Source organism: Bos indicus, chromosome 11 (genome assembly GCF_029378745.1).
Source record: "Bos indicus isolate NIAB-ARS_2022 breed Sahiwal x Tharparkar chromosome 11, NIAB-ARS_B.indTharparkar_mat_pri_1.0, whole genome shotgun sequence".
Lineage (NCBI taxonomy): Eukaryota > Metazoa > Chordata > Mammalia > Artiodactyla > Bovidae > Bos > Bos indicus.
This window is the reverse complement of record NC_091770.1, coordinates 86,484,407-86,507,430: the sequence shown is the minus strand read 5'-3', so window position 1 is coordinate 86,507,430 and position 23,024 is coordinate 86,484,407. Positions and strand designations below refer to the sequence as shown.

Below are 23,024 nucleotides of genomic sequence, written 5' to 3'. Positions count from 1 at the left end.
CCTGTCTGTTTAAGAAACTTCCAATCTGACTGAGGCACCTGGATGGGAACTTAGCCTAGACTAGGAGGGAGTCCCCAGATTCTTGACCCCAATCCTTCTTGTGTAGGAGGATGGAGAAATTGTCTTCTTTTCTGCAGAAGGAACTTGTGTGTGCGTGTGTACTTAGTTGCTTCAGGCGTGTCTGACTCTTTGCAACCCTATGGACTGTACCATGCCAGGCTGCTCTGTCAGTGAGATTCTCTAGGCAGGAATACCGAAGTGGGTTGCCATGCCCTCCTCCAGGGCATCTTCCCCACCCAGGGATCAAACCTGCGTCTTCTGCATTGCAGGTGGATTCTTTACTGCTGAGCCACCAAGGAAGACCCAGAAGGAACTTTAGCCCCCTAAAACCCAAACTCTCATCTTAGAAGTAAAGGATGTTCAGGGTGAGCCCTGAATCCACCCCCTCCTCTTCCCCTTACCCCTCACCTACACCTCAGCATCAGCTGGGGCCAAGCCCGGTTCCCCTCCCTGCTGGGTGTTTGTGTCAGCAAAATCAACCACACTGAATTCAGGGATCACTCTGAACGGACCAGTGGCTCTGCCCTGGGGAATGGAGACTCTAGCCCAAGGGTCAGCTTTCTGTCCCACAAACCCAAATCCCTGCAGAGGGACTGGGGCAGGCACTGTGGGGCCTCTTCTCTCACGAGTGTTTGGTCATCCTAAATCCCAGGGACCCAAGTTAGAGCCTGAAAAGAAGGCACATTTGCGAGCTCAGCTGAAGACACACTTCCATCTCCTGCCTTCAGGGAGGTAGAACTGCATCTTTTTTGGTACCCAAATACTGAGCTCTTCCCCAGCACCAAGAACTCATCGAATCATTACATTCACTGATACAACTCTTTGCTAAACTAAAATTACTTTGATCACTAATGGAATGGAAGCGGGGAGCCAGCCCTCTTTTTCTGAGGGTACCTCCCAGGGAGCAGAGCTAAGCGGAGCCTCCTGAAGTTCAATCACAGATGGTCACACTGCTTTAAGGCTCTTTGTCCTGTAGCTGCAGCTGTAGGCACTGTCTCCACATCAGGCCTGCAGCATCCTTGTCTAGACTAGAACTGGGGCTTTGGGGTTCCAAGGCTTTAAAAAAAATTTTTTTTAGGCTTTTTAAAAAATTAAAATATAGTTCACACAACATACCATCCACCTTTTAAAAGTGTCCAAGTCAGTAGTTTTTCTTATATTCACAAGGTTATATAACCATCACCACTCTCTAACTGCAGAATGTTTTCTTAATATTGTGCCTTTTTTATTCCCATATAGTTCTATGGGGATTAGAAAAGAAAGAAGGAAATGGCTTACTCCATATAACAAGGAAGCCCTCAGTGTAGCAGGCAGGGCTCAGCAAACCCACCCAACACTCACCCACCAGGCCACACCCCTCCACCCCCATACTAGCAAGCTGTGAGCACAGAGAAAGGATAAGATCTCTCTGAGGCTCCATTTCCCCATCTTTAAACATGATTAATGGTTAATAATGATATGTCCCTCTTACAACAAGGAAATCCTGCCTCTCTTAAACAGTAGATCCCGGACTCTACCTGAGTTTGGGGCTGAGAAGGAGAACCTTCTGGAGGCAGCCTGCCTGGTTTAGGACCTGGCTCTGTCCTTTGTCTCCCTTCTGTTACCCTTCTCCCATTTGCATGAACTCTGACACCAACATGCTGCCCCCTCCCCCCGTGGTGGGTATAACCCCCTTCCCCTGGGCAGGGGGGACAGTCTCATAAAGACTTAACTAAATACCCAAGGAGAGAGACAGGAAAAGGAGAACAGAGCATATATTCTGTATTTATGCCCTGCTTACCTCCCCAAAGTGTTTGAGGCAGTGTGTAAAGATAATTCAATATGACAAGATTAAAAAAAAAAGTGGGTTATCAGAGAGAAATAAAAATGGGGGGAGGAAAAAATAAGATGAAGCCATGGGAGGTTGGGACAGAAAGCCCACATGATTTAAGGAACGCTTTCAAATATAGATTCATTTAATCCTCACAGCAGCCTGGTGAGGAGCTTCTATTATTATCTTATCTTACAGGCGAGGAAGCCCAGGCCCAGGGAGGTTATGTAACTTGCCCAAGGACTCCCAGCTACTGTGGAGCGGACAGGGGATTTGAAGCCTGGGAGGCCCAGGTGGGCAAGTTCCTGCAGTCCATGCTGCTTCCTGAGTCCCTGCACACACAGGTGTGGGCAGAGCCCCTCCCAGAGCTAGAGCAGGATAAACAAGGAGTATCTTTCAGTTCAGTTCAGTTCAGTTCAGTTGCTCAGTCGTGTCTGACTCTTTGTGACCCCATGGACTGTAGCACGTCAGGCCTCCCTGTCCATAACCAACTCCTGGAGCTTACTCAAACTCATGTCCATTGAGTTGGTGATGCCATCCAACCATCTCATCCTCTGTCATCCCCTTCTCCTCCTGCCTTCAATCTTTCCCAGCATCAGGGTCTTTTCCAATGAGTCAGCTCTTCGAATCAGGTGGCCAAAGTTTTGGAGCTTCAGCTTCAGCATCAGTCCTTCCAATGAATATTCAGGACTGATCTCCTTTAGGATGGACTGGTTGGATCTCCTTGCAGTCCAAGGGACTCTCAAGAGTCTTCTCCAACACCACAGTTCAAAAGCATCAATTCTTTGGCACTCAGCTTTCTTTATAGTCCAACTCTCAAATCTGTACGTGACTACTGGAAAAATCTTTGACATCTTTGAAGATGTCTCAGAAATCATGTGTGTTGTTTTATTTTACATTTCTCTATCTGTGCAATGGCATGTGTAAAATTAGACTTCTGTCTGAGTTTCCACTGAGGCCCTGAAGGATACTGAATGAAGGACAAGAGGTCCGGGGATGGTCTCTGCAGGGAGCTCAGACCTGCTCTGCCGGCATGGGTGTCATCACCTCCAGGGCGCTGGAGGGGCAGAGGCTGTACAGGGGCTTCTCTGGAGAGGTTAAGGTGACCACGTGGATAGGCTGGCGTGGATTTCAGGAATGGAGGGGCCCAGGGCTGTCGTCTGAGTCCCTCTAGAAAATTCTCAAGGTGAAAGGCATGTTAGCTAAGACGGTGGTTAGTGTTGAGAGCTGCGCCTCTTTCACTCCACAAATGTTTATGGAGGTCCCCGGGTGCACATCTGAGTTTTGGGTGCCAGGGAGGCAGCTGAGAACAAGACAGAGTGCCCTGATGACCTTACATTCTGGAACGGGGTTGTGGAGAAGCAAAGGGCTGAGGAGTTTCTGATCGGACAGCTGGGTGGTCAGTGGGCTGTGGCCGAGACCCCTCCCCTTCGCAGGCCCTAAAGATGATGAACTGAGAGCAGCACTGATGGAGGCCCACTCCGTGCCAGGCACTTTGCATATCAGACCACTCATCCTTGTGCTTGAGAAGGGTAGGGATCAGTAGACCCATTTCACAGAGGAAAAATAGAGGCCCAGAAAGACCACAGGAAGGTGAGCACTGAGGTCCACATGAAAGGTCTTTGGCTGAAGCTGGCCACTCTCCCCGCACCTGGATGTGCTTCTCTTGAGTTCCCAGTTTGGAGACGACAGGAATTGACTCCCCTTGGGATACTCTCTGCTGGGATCCGACACACAGGCCAAGGCTCCCGCAAGAAAGCTCCCTGGGGAAACCTCACACAGAAGTCTGATCTGGATGGACCCCCGCCCTCCGCCCCGCTGCCAGCCACCCACCCCACCCCAGGAAGCAGGCTCTGAGCAATTTGCTTTAATCATTTGTAGATTTTTACCTTGTCATCGGTTCCCAGGAGTTTAAGCAAATGCTAATTCCATCAAGATTGTTCTGTTACTGATTATGTTGGTTTGTATTAGAAAACAGCTTAATTGGCAGTAAACATATCCCAGTTGGAACCCTGCAAGATTGTAGGTGATCTCTTTACAGGGTGCATTCCCCTCTAAGCAGAGTCTGCTGACCCAAACCAGATGGAGAATATGGACTATTTCCAGGAGAACACCTCTGACTGACCAGGGGGAAGGGTGTGGTCCAAGGACACAGAGGTGACGAGTGGGGAAACAAAGCCTTAGCCACAACCCACTGTCCGTCTTCTGTGTCAACTTCTGCAGCTGCTCAGAAACCAGTCTCAGCGCTCAGAGAACCTTCCAGTTTCCAGTCCTGCTTCTGGACAGGCCTGTTTGGAGGTCCGGCTTGGCAGGATGGGGCTTATCCATGCTGGAAGTCACACAGGGTCACTGAAGTTCACTAAAGCAGAATATGATCTCAGTCGGCTTCAAAACTGACCCGTATGGCATTTTTCCAGCACAAAAGGGAAGGAGAACAAAGATGCTAAATTTTAAGAAGAAAACTCACCAGATACAAGGCTTCTTTCAGGTTGTTGTTATTTATTAAAATCTGATTTTTAAAAAAAATACTGGGAGAGTAATAGCAATATCCTTCAGACTCTGATTCTAATAAACTCTAAACTGTCAATAGTCATCAGATATTTATTGAGCACCTACTGTGTATCATTGAAAAAAGGGCCTGATGCTAGGGAAGATTGAAGGCAAAGGGAGAAGAAAGAGGCAGAGGATGTGATGGTTAGATAGCATCATTGACTCAATGGGCATGAATGTGAGTGAACTCCAGGAGATAGTGAAGGACAGGGAAGCCTGACTGCAAAGATGGGCACAATAAAGGACAGAAATGGTGTGGTCTTAACAGAAGCAGAAGATATTAAGAAGAGGTGGCAAGAATACACAGAAGAACTAGACAAAAAAAGATTTTCATGACCCAGATAACCATGATAGTGTGATCACTCACTTAAAGCCAGGCATCCTGGAATGCGAAGTCAAGTGGGCCTTAGGAAGCTTCACTATGAACAAAACTAGTGGAGGTGATGGAATTCCAGTTGAGCTATTTCAAATCGTAAAAGATGATGCTGTGAAAGTGCTGCGCTCAATATGCCAGCAAATCTGGAAAACTCAGCAGCGGCCGCAGGACTGGAAATTCCAATCCCAAAGAAAGGCAATGCCAAAGAATGTTCAAACTATTGCGCAGCTGCACTCATCTCATACACTAGCAAAATAATGCTAAAATTCTCCAAGCCAGGCTTCAACAGCATGTGAAGCGTGAACTTCCAGATATTCAAGCTGGATTTAGAAAAGGCAGAGGAACCAGAGATCAAATTGCCAACATCTGTTGGATCATCAAAAAAACAAGAGAGTTCCAGAAAAACATCTACTTCTGCTTTATTGACTATGTCAAAACCTTTGACATAGTGTGGATGTCAACATTGTGTGGATCACAACAAACTGTGGAAAATTCTTCAAGAGATGGCAATACCAGACCACCTTACCTGCCTCCTGAGAAATCTGCACTCAGGTCAAGAAGCAACAATTAAAACTGGACATGGAACAACAGATTGGTTCCAAATCGGGAAAGGAGTACGTCAAGGCTGTATATTGTCACCCTGCTTATTTAATTTATATGCAGAGTACATCATGCGAAATGCTAGGCTGCATGAAGCACAAGATGGAATCACGATTGCTGGGAGAACTATCAATAACCTCAGATACACAGATGACACCACCCTTATGGCAGAAAGTGAAGAAGAACTAAAGAGCCTCTTGATGAAAGGGAAAGAGGAGAGTGAAAAAGTTGTCTTAAAACTCAACATTCAGAAAACTAAGATCATGGCATCCGGTCCTATCTCTTCATGGCAAATAGATGGGGAAACAAAGGAAACAGGGACAGATTTTAACTTGGCGGGCTCCAAAATCACTGCAGATGGTGACTGCAGCCCTGAAATTAAGATGCTTACTCCTTGGAAGAAAAGCTATGACCAACCTAGATTGCATATTAAAAAGCAGAGACTTTACCAGCAAAGGTCTGTCTAGTCAAAGCTATGGTTTTTCAAGTAGTCATGTATGGATGTGAGAATTGTACTATAAAGAAAGCTGAGCGCTGAAGAATTGATGCTTTTGAACTGTGGTATTGGAGCAGACTCTTAAGAGTCCCTTGGACTGCAAGGAGATCCAACCAGTCCATTCTAAAGGAAATCAGCCTTGAATATTCATTGGAAGGACTGATGCTGAAGCTGAAGCTCCAATAGTTTGGCCACCTGATGCACAGAACCGACTCATTTGAAAAGATCCTGATGATGGGAAAGATTGAAGGCGGGAGGAGAGGGGGACGACAGAGGATGAGATGGTTGGATGGCATCACCCACGTGATGGACATGAGTGTGAGTAAGCTCAGGGAGTTGGTGATGAACAGCGAGGCCTGGCGTGCTGCAGTCCATGGGGTTGCAAAGAGTCAGACACGACTGAGCAACTGAACTGAACTGAACCACTAGTAGGGCACAAGCTCCCTCTAAGACACACACAGCATTAGCAGGTACAGAGAGCAGCTGCCCCACCACCCGCACCCCGGGGCTGATGGCAGTAAACAAGGAAAGGAGTACAGACCTGGAGTCCCCTAGATGGGACTCAGACCTTAAGGAGAGGGTGTGGCCCCTGCAGAAACATAAAGACTGCTGGCCTGGGGGCCAGAGTGGTGTCCAGGGCCAGGCTGTTGGGCTGTGAGAGCAGGCTGGAGCTAGTCCCCGGAAGCGAAAGCGGTGCGCTGGGTAGTGGTGAGGTTTGCTGGAGACATCAGTGCCACCAGGACTCCTGCACACCAGTCCTGTCGGTGGCTGTGCCTGGGGAGGGAAAAACCACGCCTGGGAGCAGGGCGAGAAGCCCTTTCCTCTGTGGCTTTGCTGTGTCCCTCCAGCGTCCTCTAGGGGCAGGGCTTCAGCTCGCACTCGCTGGCAAGGGCAAAGGTTCCCAGGGTCCAGCTCTGGCATCCCAGAGGCAGGCAGCCAGGGTGGGTTTGGAGCTGAGAGATAATACACTGATGACTGGTACAGTTAACAGCCAGAAAGACAGGGGATGGGGGGTGGTAAGAGTATGCCTCCCTCACAGTTCTTCAAAGTTCTGTGATGTTGCAAGACTGCATTTAATAAGTATCGTGGTAGGGATGTAATCTGTACCTCCACCTCCACCCCACTGTCATCCGTCTTCTTAATCCACAGAGTTATCATCACCCCTGCTGCACAGGGAAGTAAGCACAGTCTCAGACAGGTTGAAGTCATCCCTGCAGATAAGAGGGATTCATCTGTCTCCCGCCTTTCTTCCACTGTATCCTGCTGTTTGCCGCACGAAATCCGGAGTCCCTGCTGGGTTGGGCTTCCGAAGCTCTGTGCTGCCGTCACTGTTTCCTTCTTTGACTGCTTGGCCCTCTGCTGACCATGCGGGTCCTGGCCATGGAAACCGTGCCTTCTGTACTCCCAGGCCCGGGGTTTTCAACCACTTGGCCTCCCCTGACCGTGCAGGTCCTGGCCACAGAAACCCTGCCTTCTGTACTCCCAGGCCCTGTGCGTGCACTGGCCTCAGATGTCCCTTGCAGCCACAAGTAGTGGAACCCAGCTTTCATCAAGCCTGGGAACGCCCCTGACCCTGTGCACACGGGCTGCGTAAGAGCAGAGCTCATCTCTAAGAGGGTACAACAATAAACTCTACCACCACTTAAAAATCTTTCTGCCTTCTAAAGACGGCGGGTTTTCTCTTTGGAAGAGAAAAACTCTGATGTCCCTGAGCATTTATTCCTGCCCAGAACCTTCTCCTTTGGCTCCTGGATAAGCAAGCTGGGGGAAATGTCTGGCATAAGTAGAGACAAACTTGCCTGACATGAACAGGACCCAGCCATGTGCCAGCTGGGGGTCAGCTGCGCAGTCTTCCAGGCAGGAAGATGAATTCCCAGAGGGGATCAGAGTTTCAGGGGGAAAGCCTATGAGCATGGGCGGCCAGCTCCAGGAACTTCTCTCTGAACCCTGAGTCAGGGGGCCTGGATCTCTTCAGGTGAGCTTTGAGAGTCCCTCCAGATCCGGTATCAGTTCATGTGTTACCAACATGTATTGACCCTACTAAGTGCCAGGCACTGTGGTAAGGCCTTTCATGAATTCTCTCTGCTTTTTTTTTTGGCCACACCATGCAGCCTATGGGATCTTAGTTCCCCTAACCAGGGAGCTGGGCTTGAATTTGGTGCATTGCTTTTTCCTTTGATTTTAAATAGGACGCAGCTCTAGCCGTCAAGAATAGGAGAGAAAGCAGGAACATAAAAGCTTCGTGGTGCTGAGGCTCCAGACTCTGGGCGGCTTTCAGGGCGGTGCAGTGACGGGAGGGCAATCTGGGGCTGAGTGGCTGCCTGTTCCTGGGGCGGGGGTGTCAGAGGCTTCTCCAGCGGAGGGTGCAGCCTGAACAAAGGGGGTTAAAAATAGCCTGTATGTGGGTGGATGGAGGGAGCCATAGGTAGTTCAGTATTTTCTGGAGCTTAAAAAGCCACCAGGGGCCAGGTCGGGTGGGGCTGGGGAGATGGGCCAGATGGGGAAGGCGTGCAGTTCCGGTTATGGATGGAGGCCGGACAACATTTTTAGTGCCACCGGTGGAGTCAGGGTGTAATTTTTCATCCATCCAGGACACTTTTGAGAGTGAACAAGCGCTAAAAATCCCTTACAGGTGTGAACTGCTCTAGACAAAAGTGAACTGTGGCCGCCCCACGTCACAGTGTCGTAGAGAGCCCTGCAGAGTTTGAAGTGGGAGTGTGACGTCATCAGATTTGTACTTTGCAAAGGTTGCTGGCTGTAGCATGCAAGATAGGTTGAGCGTATTTTTATTTGGAAAGGTAAAAACATGGTCAGCTTGAAGAATTTTTGAAGGTGCAAAAAGCTTATGGGGACAGCTCTCCCCTGGCCTTTATCCCTGAGTTCTCCTCTCAGAAGCAATCAGTGGCCCTTTTCGGTTTATTCCAGACAGAATCTGAGTATGTACCTGACTGTATTTCCTCTTTTAGCTCTGTGGTAGCACGTGAGGCACCACTGCTCTACTTCTTGCATTTTATTTCTACGCCTTGTGAGTCGTCCTGCATTAGGACATACAGCGCTGCCGGGGTCTTTCTGTCAGCTGTAACGTGTTCCATGGGCCCAGCGTGTTATATTCCAGACTTCCCCTATGAGTGGAAAGGCTGCAGTTGTTTCCAACGTCCTGCTATTACAAACAAGACTGCAGTTAATATGCTCATACATAGGAGATGTGCACCGAGAATGAATTCCCTGAAGTGGGATTGCGAAGTCAAAGGCCATTTGCATTTACGCTTTTGATAAATATTTTGCCAAATTGTCCTCCGTCAGAGGGGAATCATTCTACACACAAAGTCCTGTGTGTGAGGAGACTGATCCCAGCAGGAATGCACCGAGTCTCAGATGACTGGGTGAGGTGGGTTATCCAGTTGGAGCAAGGACAGTGACGAGGTGAATTTTGCAGCAGTCCTGGAGAGAGACGTGAGGGTCTGATAGAAGGCAGTCATGGTGGAGTGATGAGGAAGCAAAGATTTGGAGAAATACATGAAGCCAGCCAAGGTGACAGGTGACAGAGCTGTTTTGGGTTTTTTTTTGACTGCATCGGGTCTTCATTGCTGCACTAAGGCTTTCTCTAGTTGCAGGAAGCAGGGGCTACTCTTTGTCGCAATGTGAGGGCTTCTCTCCGCAGTGGCTCCTCTTGCAGTGGAGCACAGGGTCTAGGCACACAGGCTTCAGTAATTGCAGCCCTCAGGCTCAAGAGCTTGGGCTTAGTAATTGTGGCACATGGGCTTTAGTTGCTCTGCAGCCTGTGGGATTTTCCCAGACCAGGGACCAAACCGGTGTCCCTTGCATTGCAAGGTGGCTTCTTAACCACTGGACCACTGGGAAAGCCCCAGAGAAGTGGGGTTTTATGTGTGTGTGTGTGTGTGGAGCGGGGGGATGACTTTCACTTCTCTATCTTGGGAGGCCGAGGGAGAAGGTCAGCTTGTTTACTAGGGTGGTGGACGCCGTCTCTTGAGATGGTGAGGGAGGTGAAGGTCGAGACATCAGAAGGAAGGCAGACAAGTGGGCCTGAGGCTAGGGAAGGAGCCCTGGATGAAGCCCCAGTAGACATGGGAGGGGAGGCCTGTGCTCCACCGGGCAGCCTGGACCAGGGCCCCTGGGGAGGCATCAGCATCAGAAGGAAGAGGCTAGGTGAGGGCCTGGGCTGCAAACTGCCGGAGGACCTCCATCCCGGGCACCGGACAGGCCCCCGTGAGACGTGCCGCCTGGGTCCCCTCGCCTCACCCCATCCCAGCCCTGGCGGAGGAGCCTGGGGACCAGCCATCTTTAAGAGGCAGGCTGTGGGGCAGGGAAGGGGGAAAGGAGCAGAGAGGCGCAAGGAATTTTCCGGAAGCCATAGAGACCAACGCCCAAGTCTGTGGGCGACAGATCTGACAAGGGAAGGACTAGAAAGTGCCCATTAGAGAGGACGATTAGGAGGTCACGGGCGCCCTTAGCAGAGCCGTTTCAATAAAAGGACAGAGGCTGGGAGTCTATGGAACAATAATAGAAAGTCAGGGTGTTTACTCATTGGTTGTAACCTAGCAACAGCGTGTTCTTAAACAGGGTAAATGTTCTAGAAAGTGAGACCGAATTACCCAAGAACACGGTGTTCTAGAGTGTCTGCCTGGGTTTGGCAGCCAATTTCCTACTTACTTAGAGGTGCTCAGGAGATGGGTAAAAATTACCCCAACTTTCCTCTAAATTTCCAGGTAGCAGATGACAGGCATTTATTATGCTAACAGAACTTAAGTGCTGTTAAGTTCAGGGTCAGCTCCCTGAATGCAAAGTGAACCTGACAGGGGGCAGGATAAGAGTGGGGATCCAGCAAGGAGCTGGAGCTGTCCTCGGCCACCTCCTTGGGAGTCAAACATCACAAAGTGCCTTTAAGACCTCACCATGGGCTCACAAGCTCCCCTGAGACACCGGTGCTGCCCTCCTTTCCCTCCCTCCATGGATCCACCCGCATCAGTGGTGAGCACCCCGGGACACATTTTTCCCCAGGAAAAGCCACCTTCTGACCAACCGGCTCGATTTTACCATTTTGACCACGGTCAATTTTTTTTTTCTTATAAAGTTAGAAATAGTTATTTTGAGCTCTTAAAAGCACAAAGTGCAAAGGATAGTAACTCTTGCATTCCTGACACCCCAAAGGATCAGATATTTAACTTCAGACATTTTCATTTGCTTTTCTTTTTTTTTAAATTTTATTCTTTTAAAAAACGTTTATTATTTATTTGGCTGTGTTGGGTCCTAGTTGTGTCCTGCAGGATCTTTCGCTGTGGTTCACAGACTCTCTACTTGTGGCCCACGGCTTCAACATAAGTTGCAGTACACGGGGTTAGTTGCTCCAAGGCAGGTGGGATCTTAGTTTCCCGACTGGGGATCGAACCCACATCCGCTGCATTGCAAGGCGGATTCTTAACCCCCGGACCACCAGGGAAGTCCCTCATTTGCTTGTTTTATTGAAATAAAACACTGCAGGTAACATTTGAAGCCCCTTGTTCCCCTTCCCCGTGCTGTCCCTTTCAGCTCCCCTGAGAGGTGACTGTTGTCACAGATTTAGACGCATTGGTGCCGTGACTTCATAATTTATCCTGCGTGCTTCCCTGAGCAACAGGCAGCATCACAGAATGTGTTTAGAAATCCTACGATTCTACTGTTGACAATGTTTTGAACTTGCTTTTCTGCTCAACCTTCTGTACTTTTGAGATCTGTAAATGCAGATGCACATGGTCCTGGTTGTATTTTATTTTACCTGGTAGAGTAAATATGTTAACTGATTGGGTGTCTCAGTTTCTGCTCTTAGGAATCTTTGCCCTGATTTCGTGCCTGAAGGGGACAGGGAGGGAAACAGACTATATACCGGGATATGTCACTGAATATGTACCTATTAACTCTCCTCCAGGACTTATCTTTCTACTTTTTCACTGTCCTGATTTTTTTTTAAGATTTTTGTTTCTAGAGTGGTTTTAGGTTCAAAGCAAAACTGAGAGGAAGGCACACAGATCTCTTTTATACCCCCTCACACGTGCACATCTCCCTGCATTATCACAACCCACAGCAGAAGGTACATGTGTTACAAATGATGAGCATACAGTAACATACATCATCACCCATAGTCCATAGTTGTAGTTTATTCTTGATGTTATGGGTTCTATGAATTTCAGCATTGTATAATGACATGTATCCAACATGTTAGCATCACACAGCATGGATTTTACTACCCTAAAAATGCTCTGTGCTCCTCCTATTCATCCTTCCCTCCCCCAACCCCTGGCAACCACTTATCTTTTTACTGTCTCCATAGTTTTGCCTTTTTCAGGATGCCTTATATGTAGTTGGAATCATACAATACATGGCCTTTTCAGAGTGGCTTCTCTCACTTAGTAACATGCGTTTAACTTTCCTCCGGGTCTATTTACGGCTTGACAGCTTCTTTCTTTTTCGTACTGAATAGTATTCCATTGCCTGGATGTAGCCCAGCTTGACCGCTAACGCACTGAAGGGTATCAGTTGCTTTCAACTTTTGGCGATTATGAGTAGAGCTACTATAAACATCCGTGTGCAGGTTTTAGTGCGGAGATGTTTCCAACTCATTTGGGTAAATACCAAGGATCGTGATGGCTGGATTATATGGTAAGAATATATTTAGTTTGTAAGAAATTGCCAAACTGTCATCCAATGCTCTGATTTTTAAACATATCCACTTTTCCTGTGGTTTATATTGTGGAAAGTTATCTCAGATTGTTTTTGGAAGGAGGCAAGGAAGAAACTGTAGAAGGAAATGGCCACCCACTCCAGTAATCTTGCCTGGAAAATTCCATGGATGGAGGAGCCTGGCAGGTACAGTCTATGGGGTCGCAAAGAGTTGGACATGACTGAGCGACTTCATTTCCACTTCCACTTTCACTTTCACTTTCAAGGAAGAAACACAAGCAGGCAAGCACCTAAACACACGAGTAGTTCCTGTCCAGGCTTGACAGGTGGGGACTCAGTCAGACTGCAGAAAGTCGGGAACTAAAGAGAAGGTGAGTGTGCATCACGGACAGAAACTGGCTCCCGTGAGCGGTCTCCTAGAGGGTATCTACTTGTGCCCTGAGGATACAGAGAAGCAAGCATGCTCTGAGTTACCCGCTGTAGACAGGAGTGTTCCATCCATCATCCATCTCAAGGCAGAGAATGGACTGTGGACACAGCAAGGGGAAGAAGAGGGTGGGATGAATTAAGAGAGTAGCGTAGATGCATATATATTACAATGTGTGAAGCAGAGAGCTCGTGGGAGAGAGCAGAGTGCTTGTGCTATGTGGCACAAGAAGCACAGCCTGGTGCTCTCTGATGACCTAGAGGGATGGGATGGGGGGATAGGAGGGAGGTTCGGGAGGGAGGCAATACCTGGACCCTTAGGGCTGGTTCACCTTGTATGGCAGAAACCAACACAGCATTGTAAAACATTTATCCTCCAGTGAAAAACAAAACATTTAAAAAAATACTAAAAGAAAAAAGAGAAAATGATGCATTGAAATTATGGCAGAATAGAAATATTCAGCCTGCTTTAATAGAAAACAAAACAAAACAAAATGATCTTTTCTGTGCTAGAAGGGTGGTATGTAATTATCCCATGCCTTATAACATAATCAGGAAGTTAAGCTCTCTCTGTCTTGGAAGGAAGAGGAGCCAATATTTCAGTTGCTGAGGTCTTAAAAGACAGTGAAAAAAAGCAAGATTTTCTTAAAGGGGGTGGGCGGCAGCGGTGGTGTGGTAAGGCTGGTGTGGAGGAGTGAAGGAGGTTGAGAGAGGCCTGGTGGTCAGAACTGGTGGCCAGAAGTGTTGGAGATGGACTCTCGGAGCCCGATGCTGGTCTCAGGAAGTTGCCCAGAAATGGAGAGGCAGTGAATGGGTAGTGGCCTGCCCAGTGCAGGCCCGGGTGAGGGGCCTTGTGTCTGGCCAGGTGCCTCTGCTGCCCCAGTCCCTCTACCTGGTCTTCAAGCCTTGTCCCCCAGAGCTGCTCTAGGGGTGTGAAGCCAGGCTGGATCCATCTGATTACCTCGTCGGCCACTAACGAGGCCCGAGGCAGCCTGCCTTTGCCAGGGTGCATGCATACATGCTAAACTGAGCAAGCCCAGGCACCCTGATCTAGGGCACCGCCATTCCCTCCCACCACCCACGACATGTCCAAGCCCAGTGCTCTGCTGTTGGGCCTAGTTCATCCTCATGTGGACAAACAGAGGCCTCAGCGGGCTCACCCTCTTGCTCAACTGGGGTCACGCCATCAGTGGTGTGCGCCTGGGACGTGAGCTAAGGCTTCTGGTGGCCAGGCAAGTGTAAGCACCAGAGGCCAAGCGCAACTTCATGGTCGTTTCTTAGGATGCTCTGGCCTTTCTTTTAGCTTTGTGTTCGTCCATGCTCTGAATGAAGCCGAATCTGGAGAACCAACACAAGAGATCTGCAATTCTGCTTTAAGCAAGGAACTAAAAGCTACTTTTATTAAGTTCTGTGAAGATGTTTGAAATTGTAAAATTAATTAAAATATCGGGGGTCACTGTGAGCCAGCTGTCGCTTTAGGTACATTATAGCCCTTACTGATTTAATCCTCAAAATTGCTTTATGAGACAGTTGTGGAGAGAGGACCGAAGTGTTGTGGGTTCCTTCCTTAAAGAGCGATGCCTCCGGACACATGGCTGTGGCTCAGGATGCCAGGAAATGGTGTTCCTTTTGCACAGCGGTGACTACTTCCAAGTAGAGTCTTTCTCAGAAGGTGGAGACAATTGGCATGTTCTGCACGCAGTCAGGGAGCGTTTCTGACCCCGCTGGGAGAATTTCCTCCCGCTGTATTAGTCTCTTGTTTGGGACTTTAGGGAAACAGTGTAAGACATAACCATGGAAACTAACAGGCAATTAACTCCAGCCCCACTTGCTGATCTGGGTTAGAATTGCCCTGCTGGAAGCTCTTTTTGCACTTTCCTATTAGAGCCTGAGCGAGGCGGAAGTCTTTGCACAGGGTCTGTGCCCAGGCCCTGGCCAGTAAGCAAGTTCAGTGGGAGAAACAACTGCTCTGGTCAGGAGCCCTGGGCACCAGTCCCAGCCCCACTGTCTGACCTGTGTGATCTTGGGAAATTCACTCTCTACCAGTCTGTCTGAGCTCCACCGTGAAAGTGGGATGACAATTAATGACTGCCCTGGATTCTCATGAGAATCATGAGTTAAAGTTTGTGCAGCATATTTTGTAAATAATGTGTAAATGTCAGAAGTCATTGCCCTTACTTTTTAAAACAAGATTTTTTTTTGACACTAACAATTTTTAAGGCCTTTATTGAGTTTGTTACAATATTGCTTCGGTTTTATGTTTTGCTTTTTCGACCTAGAGGCTCATGGGATCTTAGCTTCCTGACCAGATATCGAACCTGCATCCCCTGACATTGCAAGGCAGATTCTTAAGCACTGGACCACCTGGGACGTCTCACCATTATAATCACTTTAGAAGTATGGTTCAGGAGCATTGCATGCATGCCAGGTCACTTTAGTTGTGTACGACTCTTCGTGACCCCCTCATGGACTGTAGCCCACCAGGCTCCTCTGTCTGTGGGTTCTCCAGGCAAGAATACTGGAGTGGGTTGCCATTTCCTTCTCCAGGGGATCTTGACCCAAGGATTGAACCCTGGTCTCTTACATCTCCTGCACTGGGGAGTGTGCTCTTTACCACTAGCACCACTTGGTGAGCCCTAAGGAGCACTGAAAGAAAGTGAAAGTCGCTCAGTCGTCTTTGTTAGTTCCATATTCCTAACTTTCCCTCCTTTCCTTCCTTTTTAAGCCTGAATAATTTTCCATGGTATGTACATACCACGTTTTGTTTGTCCATTCATCCGTCAATGGACACTGTGATTGCCTTTTCCTTTTGGCTGCTGCTGTCAACAACGTTGCTATGGATGTGGCTGTACAAATATCTTTTCAAGTCCTGGATTTCAAATCTTTGGAGTTTAATCTCATTTGCTGAATCAGTTGGTGATTCTATGATTAACTTTTTGAGGGATCGCTGTACCACTTTTCATAGCAGCTGCCCCATTTTACATTTCCGTCAGCAGGGGTTCAATTTATCCACAACCTCCTCAACTTTTGTTATTTTCTGGCTTTCCCCTCTTCATAATAGCCATCGTAATAAGTGTGAAGTGGTCCCTCCTTGTGGTTTAATTCACATTTCCTTGATGACTAATAGTTTGGAGCCTCTTCTCATGCGCTTATTGGCCATTTGTGTATCTTCTATGGAGAAATGTCTTTGCCCGAGTTCTTTGCCCTTCTTCTTCCTCAAAAAATGTTTTCTTATTCTTACAGGTGCTTTTTACCAGTTCTTTCTTTATCTTAAGTCTGTTTATTATTATGCGCTTTAACTTTTTGTCCTCCTCTTTCGATCATTTTCCTTTAAGGGTACATGATGCTTATTTGACCATTTTTTACTTCAGGATGGTTGTCCTTCTCAGGGCTTCCCTAATAGCTCAGTTGGTAAAGGATCCACCTGCAATGCCAGAGACCTGGGCTCAATCCCTGGTTTGGGAAGATCCCCTGGAGAAGGGAATGGCTACCCACTGCAGTTTTCTTGCCTGGAGAATTCCATGGACTGTATAGTCCTTCTCAGGAGTTTGGCTTCTGTGGTCTGTGAGTTCAGGACCCCATAGCAATGTCAAGGCCAAGTCTGCGCCAATCACACAGTCTAAGGGCAGGGGAGGGTTAGAACTGGGGGTCAGGGTTTGCCCCCTCAAAGTTGCCATGTTGACATAAGAATTATTTTGAGCTGAAAGCATTTGAGTTCCTGAAATTCCTTATCTGCCTGAAAGAACTTGACTGTCATAAATCCCTTCCCAAGAGCAACTGGAATTTTTTTTCTTAGAGACTACCCCCAGCCAGACGTTGCAAACCATCATATATCCATCTAATCCCCTGCAGGCCCATTTATCTTTCTGAAAAGTTATTTCCTTCTCCCAACATGTCCTTTTGCCCCATCTCTTTCCCCAGCTAAGTTAGATAAATAGACCCAAAAATTCTAACCCCACTTTGAATTACTGACTTCCGGGTACTCCCATGTGTATGCGTGATATTAACACACAAGGTAATACTCTTCCATTGATTTTCCTCTTTGTCAATCTGCCCGGTTCAAAGGCCCAGCCAGAGCACCTAGGAGCAGAGAGGGAGACGGAATTCTCCCTCTCCTACAGAGCCCGGGGTGTCGAAGCCCAGGTCCCATGAGCTTCTCTCCCTGATGCCCTGGTCAGGGTTATATCTCTGACTCTCAGCAGCTTTGGGAAGAGCCTGTCTCCCCAGATTCCTGAGTTGGGTGTGCTTGGGGGTGATGCCTGAGGCTGGGGATCTGTCCTCTCCTGATTTTCTCCTGTCTTCACCCCAACAGAGGTCATGCAGGGTTCTGCTTCTTTCTCAGAGACCAGGAGCAGGGCCTAGCCTGATGGGCCCTCAGTGATTATTCCAAGGGTCACGAAACGGTGGCCAGAGCAGAAGGTAAATGTGCCTCAACCACTGTACCAAGTGCAACCAAGTACCTCTCATTGCCAGCTCTGGGGACGTCCAGCACCCCAGTGCTAGCCCCTCTCCCACCAGTAAGACAGAAAATCTGCCCCATACCAGGCCTGGACAACATCTGCTGCCTACCCTCTGCTACTTCTCTGTCTTCATTAACTTTATTTTTTATCTTTTAATATTTATTTGGCTGCACTAGGCCTTCGTTTTGGCCGGTGAGATCTTTTAGGTACGGCATGCAAACTCGTAGTTGCAGCATGAGGGATCTAGTTCCTGGACCAGGGATCCAGCCTGGGGGCCCCCGTATCGGGAATGTGGAATCTTAGCCACTGGACCACCAGGGAAGTCCCTGTCTTCATTAACTTTATTTTTCCAGGGGTCTCCAGCCCACACAATTGCTTGATTGTTCTTATAGAAATTTCCAGAAAGACTATCAGCTTTTCGATGGAAAACATCAGGAGCCAGCTTGTGCCTTAAAATCCTTTGAATTCTTTGCCCCAGAATCCTCATCTCGTTTCTACCACCTCTGGACTGTTGAGTCATGGTCCCCGCCTTATCCCAATCAAGGTTTCCCCATTCGGAAGACTCGCTTTAAATCAGCTTCCAGTGCTCTGTAAGGTTTGATAATGTCCTCCCGCCTCTTGAGACACTGCCGACCATTGGAGGGTGATGTTCCCTTTGCTGTAGTGGTCAGAAAACTCATGGGCATCTTCGCAGCATGTTTTGTGTGGAGGATGTTTGACAGGCAGCTCTGACGTTGGGCATCACTTAAGTTGATCTTTAATTTTCTAGATCTTTTTATCTCACTGTTCTTGTTGTTTGTTCCTCTGATCTTTCTCTAGCTCTGTAGTTTCTCCAGGTAATTGTAGGGCAGGGAGTGCCAGGCAGTGACAGTTTGCCCTCTTGACACGACTTTCCTTCCTGCATCAAATCGCTTGTGTCAAAGGGAATTCATGTTGTTACTGGTAGATTTGTCCAGGACAGTGTCCAGTGTCTGACGTTGTACCCTGACAGTTTCTGGGCTTTTGAAATCAAACCCCCCACTTCTGTCTGACCCTGAAATCTAACTGATCCTGATTTGAATTTCAGTTTCAATCTGGGGGGAAATTTGTGAAATCATGTGACTAAAACATGATGATGAGCCAATAATGGATTAATAATGCCAGTTTATGGATGTGAGAGTTGGACTATAAAGAAAACTGAGTGCTTAAGAATTGATGCTTTTGAACTGTGGTGTTGGAGAAGACTCTTGAGAGTCCCTTGGACTGCAAGGAAATCCAACCAGTCCATCTTAAAGGAGATCAGTCCTGACTATTCATTGGAAGGACTGATGCTGAAGCTGAAACTCCAATACTTTGGCCACCTGATTCGAAGAGTTGACTCATTGGATAAGACCCTGATCCTGGGAAAGATTGAAGGCAGGAGGAGAAGGGGATGACAGAGGATCAGATGGTTGAATGGCATCACTGACTCAGTGGACATGAGTTTGGCTAAACTCCAGGTGTTGGAGATGGATAGGGAGGCCTGGCGTGCTGCAGTCCACGGGGTTGCAAAGAGTCGGACATGACTGAGCGACTGAACTGAACTAATGCCAGCTTAATTATTCCTGCTCTTTGTGACTATTTTAAAAATATGAAGTCTGTAGGCAGTGAATAATTATATACTGGTAGATGTTTCAGAGGTTTAAAAGTGTCTTATTTTCTAATTTTAGGTATCTGGTTAGTGTAATGGGCATTTTTATTGCTATGCAGTCAGAGAGTCAAGTATTTACAAAAATTAAATATGGTATTGAAGTCATGGCTGCTTCAGCTTATAGTTACTGACTACGATAGCACCGGATCTTCCCTTATAGCTCAGTTGGTAAAGAATCTGCCTGCAATGCAGGAGATCGGGGTTCAATCCCTGGGTCAGGAAGATCCCCTGGAGCAAGAAATGGCAACCCACTCCAGTATTCTTGCCTGGAGAATCCCGTGGACAGAGGAGCCTGGCGGGCTACAGTTTGTGGGGTCACAAGAGTCGGACACAACTTAGTGACTAACCCACCACCACGTGACAGCACTGGCAATTCCACGCCTGCTCGGGCTCAGTCTTAGCTCACTTGCACCCGACACTGGAGAAAAGACAACGGGTGAAAAGGTCACACTCGGTATTTGAAGCCAGGCAGACCCAAGCTCACGTCCTGGCTGTGTCCCCCAGTAGGTTTGATGCAAATCAAGGGTGTGACCTTCCTGATCCCAGGTTTCCTCGAGTGTGACAAAATTATTTGTATCTCAGGGTTTTCAGCAAGAACTTTGCTATTATTGTTTGGCTATTGCTGCTTTGGGAGACGAGATGATTCACTGGAGAGCGGGGACAAATATTAGCACTTCCATTTACATTTACTTTTCCGAACATTCTATTTTCAGTTTACTTGTTACAGTGTGCATAATGTGGTGCATGCGTGCTAAGTCTCTTCAGTCCTGCCCAACTCTTTGTGACTCTATGTACTGTAGCCCCCCAGGTTCCTCTGTCCATGGGGATTCTCCAGGCAAGAATACTGGAGTGGGTTGCCATGTCCTTCTCCAGGGGATCTTCCCAACCCTGGGAATCTTTCTGACCCAGGGATCAAACCCGACTCTTTTATGTCTCCTGCATTGGCAGGTGGATTCTTTACTACTCATGCCAGCAGGGAAGCTCTGCATAATGTTGTAGTTTAGTCTTCACTACTTACCAGTTTATACAAGATAAATGTGCATTTATTGAGGATGCATACTCTAAATATTTTACTGATGGACCACACACATTATGGGCAATCACTGCTCTGGACTGTCTGATCCCTCTGGTCATCCTATTTTGAGTTGCAAATTAATTCTCAGAAATCCTTTCTTATCATCCAATCAGCCTTTCAAGGGCATGGGTGTCAGCAGTTGGGCAATCAGGAGGTGGAGCTTCTGGGTCTGAGGAGGTGAAAGCTGGTCCACTTTCCCACACAAATGCATAGCTCTACTGACCAGCCTGACTCCCTCAGCGAGATTTCCAATGTTATTTCATTTTTTTTTTTTTTTTGTCCTGTAAAATAATTTTATTTTCTGCAAGGTAAATATTTTTCTTAGGCATTGTTACTAGAACAACCTCTTTGTAGGGTTTTATAGTTTGGAATAACTATATTTAAAAAAAAATTTTGTATCTATAAAGAGTTGTAATACAAAAAATGATTTATAGGCTATTTTTCAGGAAGAAGTTACTAGACTATATTTCTATTGAAGAAACTTTACTATTTAAATCTATGATATGGAATGAAAAGATGATTAAAAAGTCTTCTGATCAAAAAGCTTGAGATCATCAAAGGAATGTTTAGTCTCTTCCACAGAGAGCCACCAGGATTTTTTCATAATCTCCTTTGGTTTCATCCAGGATGGCTTGACAGAGAGAGATGCCATACAATTTCTGATAGCATGCTTTGATGTCATTCATGTCAATTTCAGAGCGGGAAACCATAATCCTGATCAGTGTCTTATGACGAGTTCCAACACCCTTCATGGCCTGATGGAGCTTCTCAGCAAAGAACATTGGCTGGTTTGTAGCACACTTCACAATAACTATGAGGCATTTCTCGATGTCACCTTTCAACTCCAGGTCCAGAACTTTGTTCATGTCATGCTTACTATACTTGGAATATTTCTGAAACACTCTGCGAAGATGGGGATAGCTCCTGGTGGTAAGAATGGTAGTGAACACATTCACATCTGTCCCTTTTCTTCTTTCTCCTGCTTCATATAAGGCCCTGGCATCTGAATCAGCCAAGTCGTCATTTACAGCAAGCTCCTCAGATCGGTCACCCTTAGCAAGAGAAAGCAAAGCCTTCTCTTAATCTCCAGATGTGTCTGAGGCAATGTCTTTAGCCAGATCTCTCTTCAGTTCTTCTCTATAGACTCTGTTAATTTCTCTGATTTCTCTGTTAGTTCTTGATGCCAGAATTTCATTCAGAGTGTCTTCATCAGTCCCAAGGCCCTTCATGGCAGCACGGAGCTCTTCGGCATCAAACTGGGCTGGAGTTTTCAATAGAGCCAAAACAACTTCCTCAAGGTGACCGAGGAGGGCTTTCTTCAGAACTTCATCCAGGGGCTTTCCTTTCTCCTGCAGATAGGCCGCTTTGATCTGCTGACGCTGTGCATTGTTTCTCTTAGAATTTCAATGATGGTTGCTTCATCCACACCTTTAACTGTGATTGCTTTGTGCAAGGCCTCAACATCCGAGGATGGATTGAACGTAGGATAGGGGCTCACTGCTGACCCAGGACCACCTTTGGATCCTTTCACCGTTTTAATGTATTCCTGCTCTTCATTTTCAATAAACCAGGCCTGCTTGAGGAATTCAGATACCATTGCCATTTTTGAAGGATCTTTTTGTTTTTTTCACCTCCGCACAAAGAACTAAAGAGAGATTCTTCTCTGAACGGTTTGTGCTCTCCAATGTTATTTCAGGTCTCTGGTTCTAGTTCTGGAAGCACTTAGACCTAAGTTAGCCACTTCTTGATCCTTTCCCTATAATTAATAGGGAAAGAAGATAAAACATTCAGTTTGAATGTAGAAAGTTTGAAAAATACATTTAGAAAATTTGAAGTAACATATATATCAAGATACAGAAAGCTGCATCCAGTGAATAGATGGTATTATATTCTTTTAGCCTTTTTAAAAAAGCTTTATACTATGGGAAACTTCTAAAATGTACAGAAGTGGAAAGAATAGCTTAACAAGCTCTCATGCGCATATCACCAGCTTCAATGACTTATCTACTCACGGCCAATCCTGTTTCATCCATCCCCACCCACTCCCCTATATTGGATTATTAAAAAAATTTTTTTAAATCTTTTGGCCACATCTCTGGAATATATGGGGAAACAGTGGAAATAGTGACAGACTCTATTTGGGGGGGCTCCAAAATCATTGCAGATGGTGACTGCAGCCATGAAATTAAAAGATGCTTGCTCCTTGAAAGAAAAGTTACAACCAACCTATACAGCATATTAAAAAGCAGAGACATTACTTTGGCAACAAAGGTCTGCCTAGTCAAAGCTATTGTTTTTCCAGTAGTCATGTATGGGTGTGAGAGTTGGACTATAAAGAAAGCTGAGCAACGAAGAATTGATGCTTTTGAACTGTGGTGTTGGAGAAGACTCTTTTGAGAGTCCCTTGGACAGCAAGGAGATCCAAGCAGTCCATCCTAAAGGAAATCAGTCCTGAATATTCACTGGAAGAACTGATGCTGAAGCTGAAACTCCAATCTTTTGGCCACCTGATTCAAAGAACTGATTCCCTGGTGGCTCAGATGGTAAAGTGTCTGCCTGTAATGCAGGAGTCCCGGGTTCAATTCCTGGGTTGGGAAGATCCCCTGGAGAAGGAAATGGTGACCCACTCCAGTACTCTTGCCTGGAAAATTCCATGGATGGAGAAGCCTGGTGGGTTACAGTCCGTGGGGTCGCAAAGAGTCAGACACGACTGAGCAACTTCACTTTCTTTCTTTTCTTTTGATGCTGGGAAAGATTGAAGGCAGGAGGAGAATGGGACGACAAAGGATGAGATGGTTGGATGGCATCACCGACCCTGTGGATGTGA

The 23,024-nt window shown here is 47.0% G+C and overlaps 1 non-coding gene and 1 pseudogene across 1 annotated transcript; one reads left to right on the top strand and one right to left on the bottom strand.

Annotated features, from left to right (window-relative positions):
• Window positions 1–20,474: 20,474 nt before the first annotated feature.
• LOC139185831 (annexin A1 pseudogene) lies at window positions 20,475–21,874 on the bottom strand (annotated as a pseudogene).
• An 848-nt stretch (window positions 21,875–22,722) lies between these two features.
• TRNAY-GUA (transfer RNA tyrosine (anticodon GUA)) lies at window positions 22,723–22,794 on the top strand. Its single transcript has one exon. It is a non-coding gene; the product is annotated as a tRNA-Tyr (tRNA).
• The last annotated feature ends 230 nt before the right edge of the window (window positions 22,795–23,024 follow it).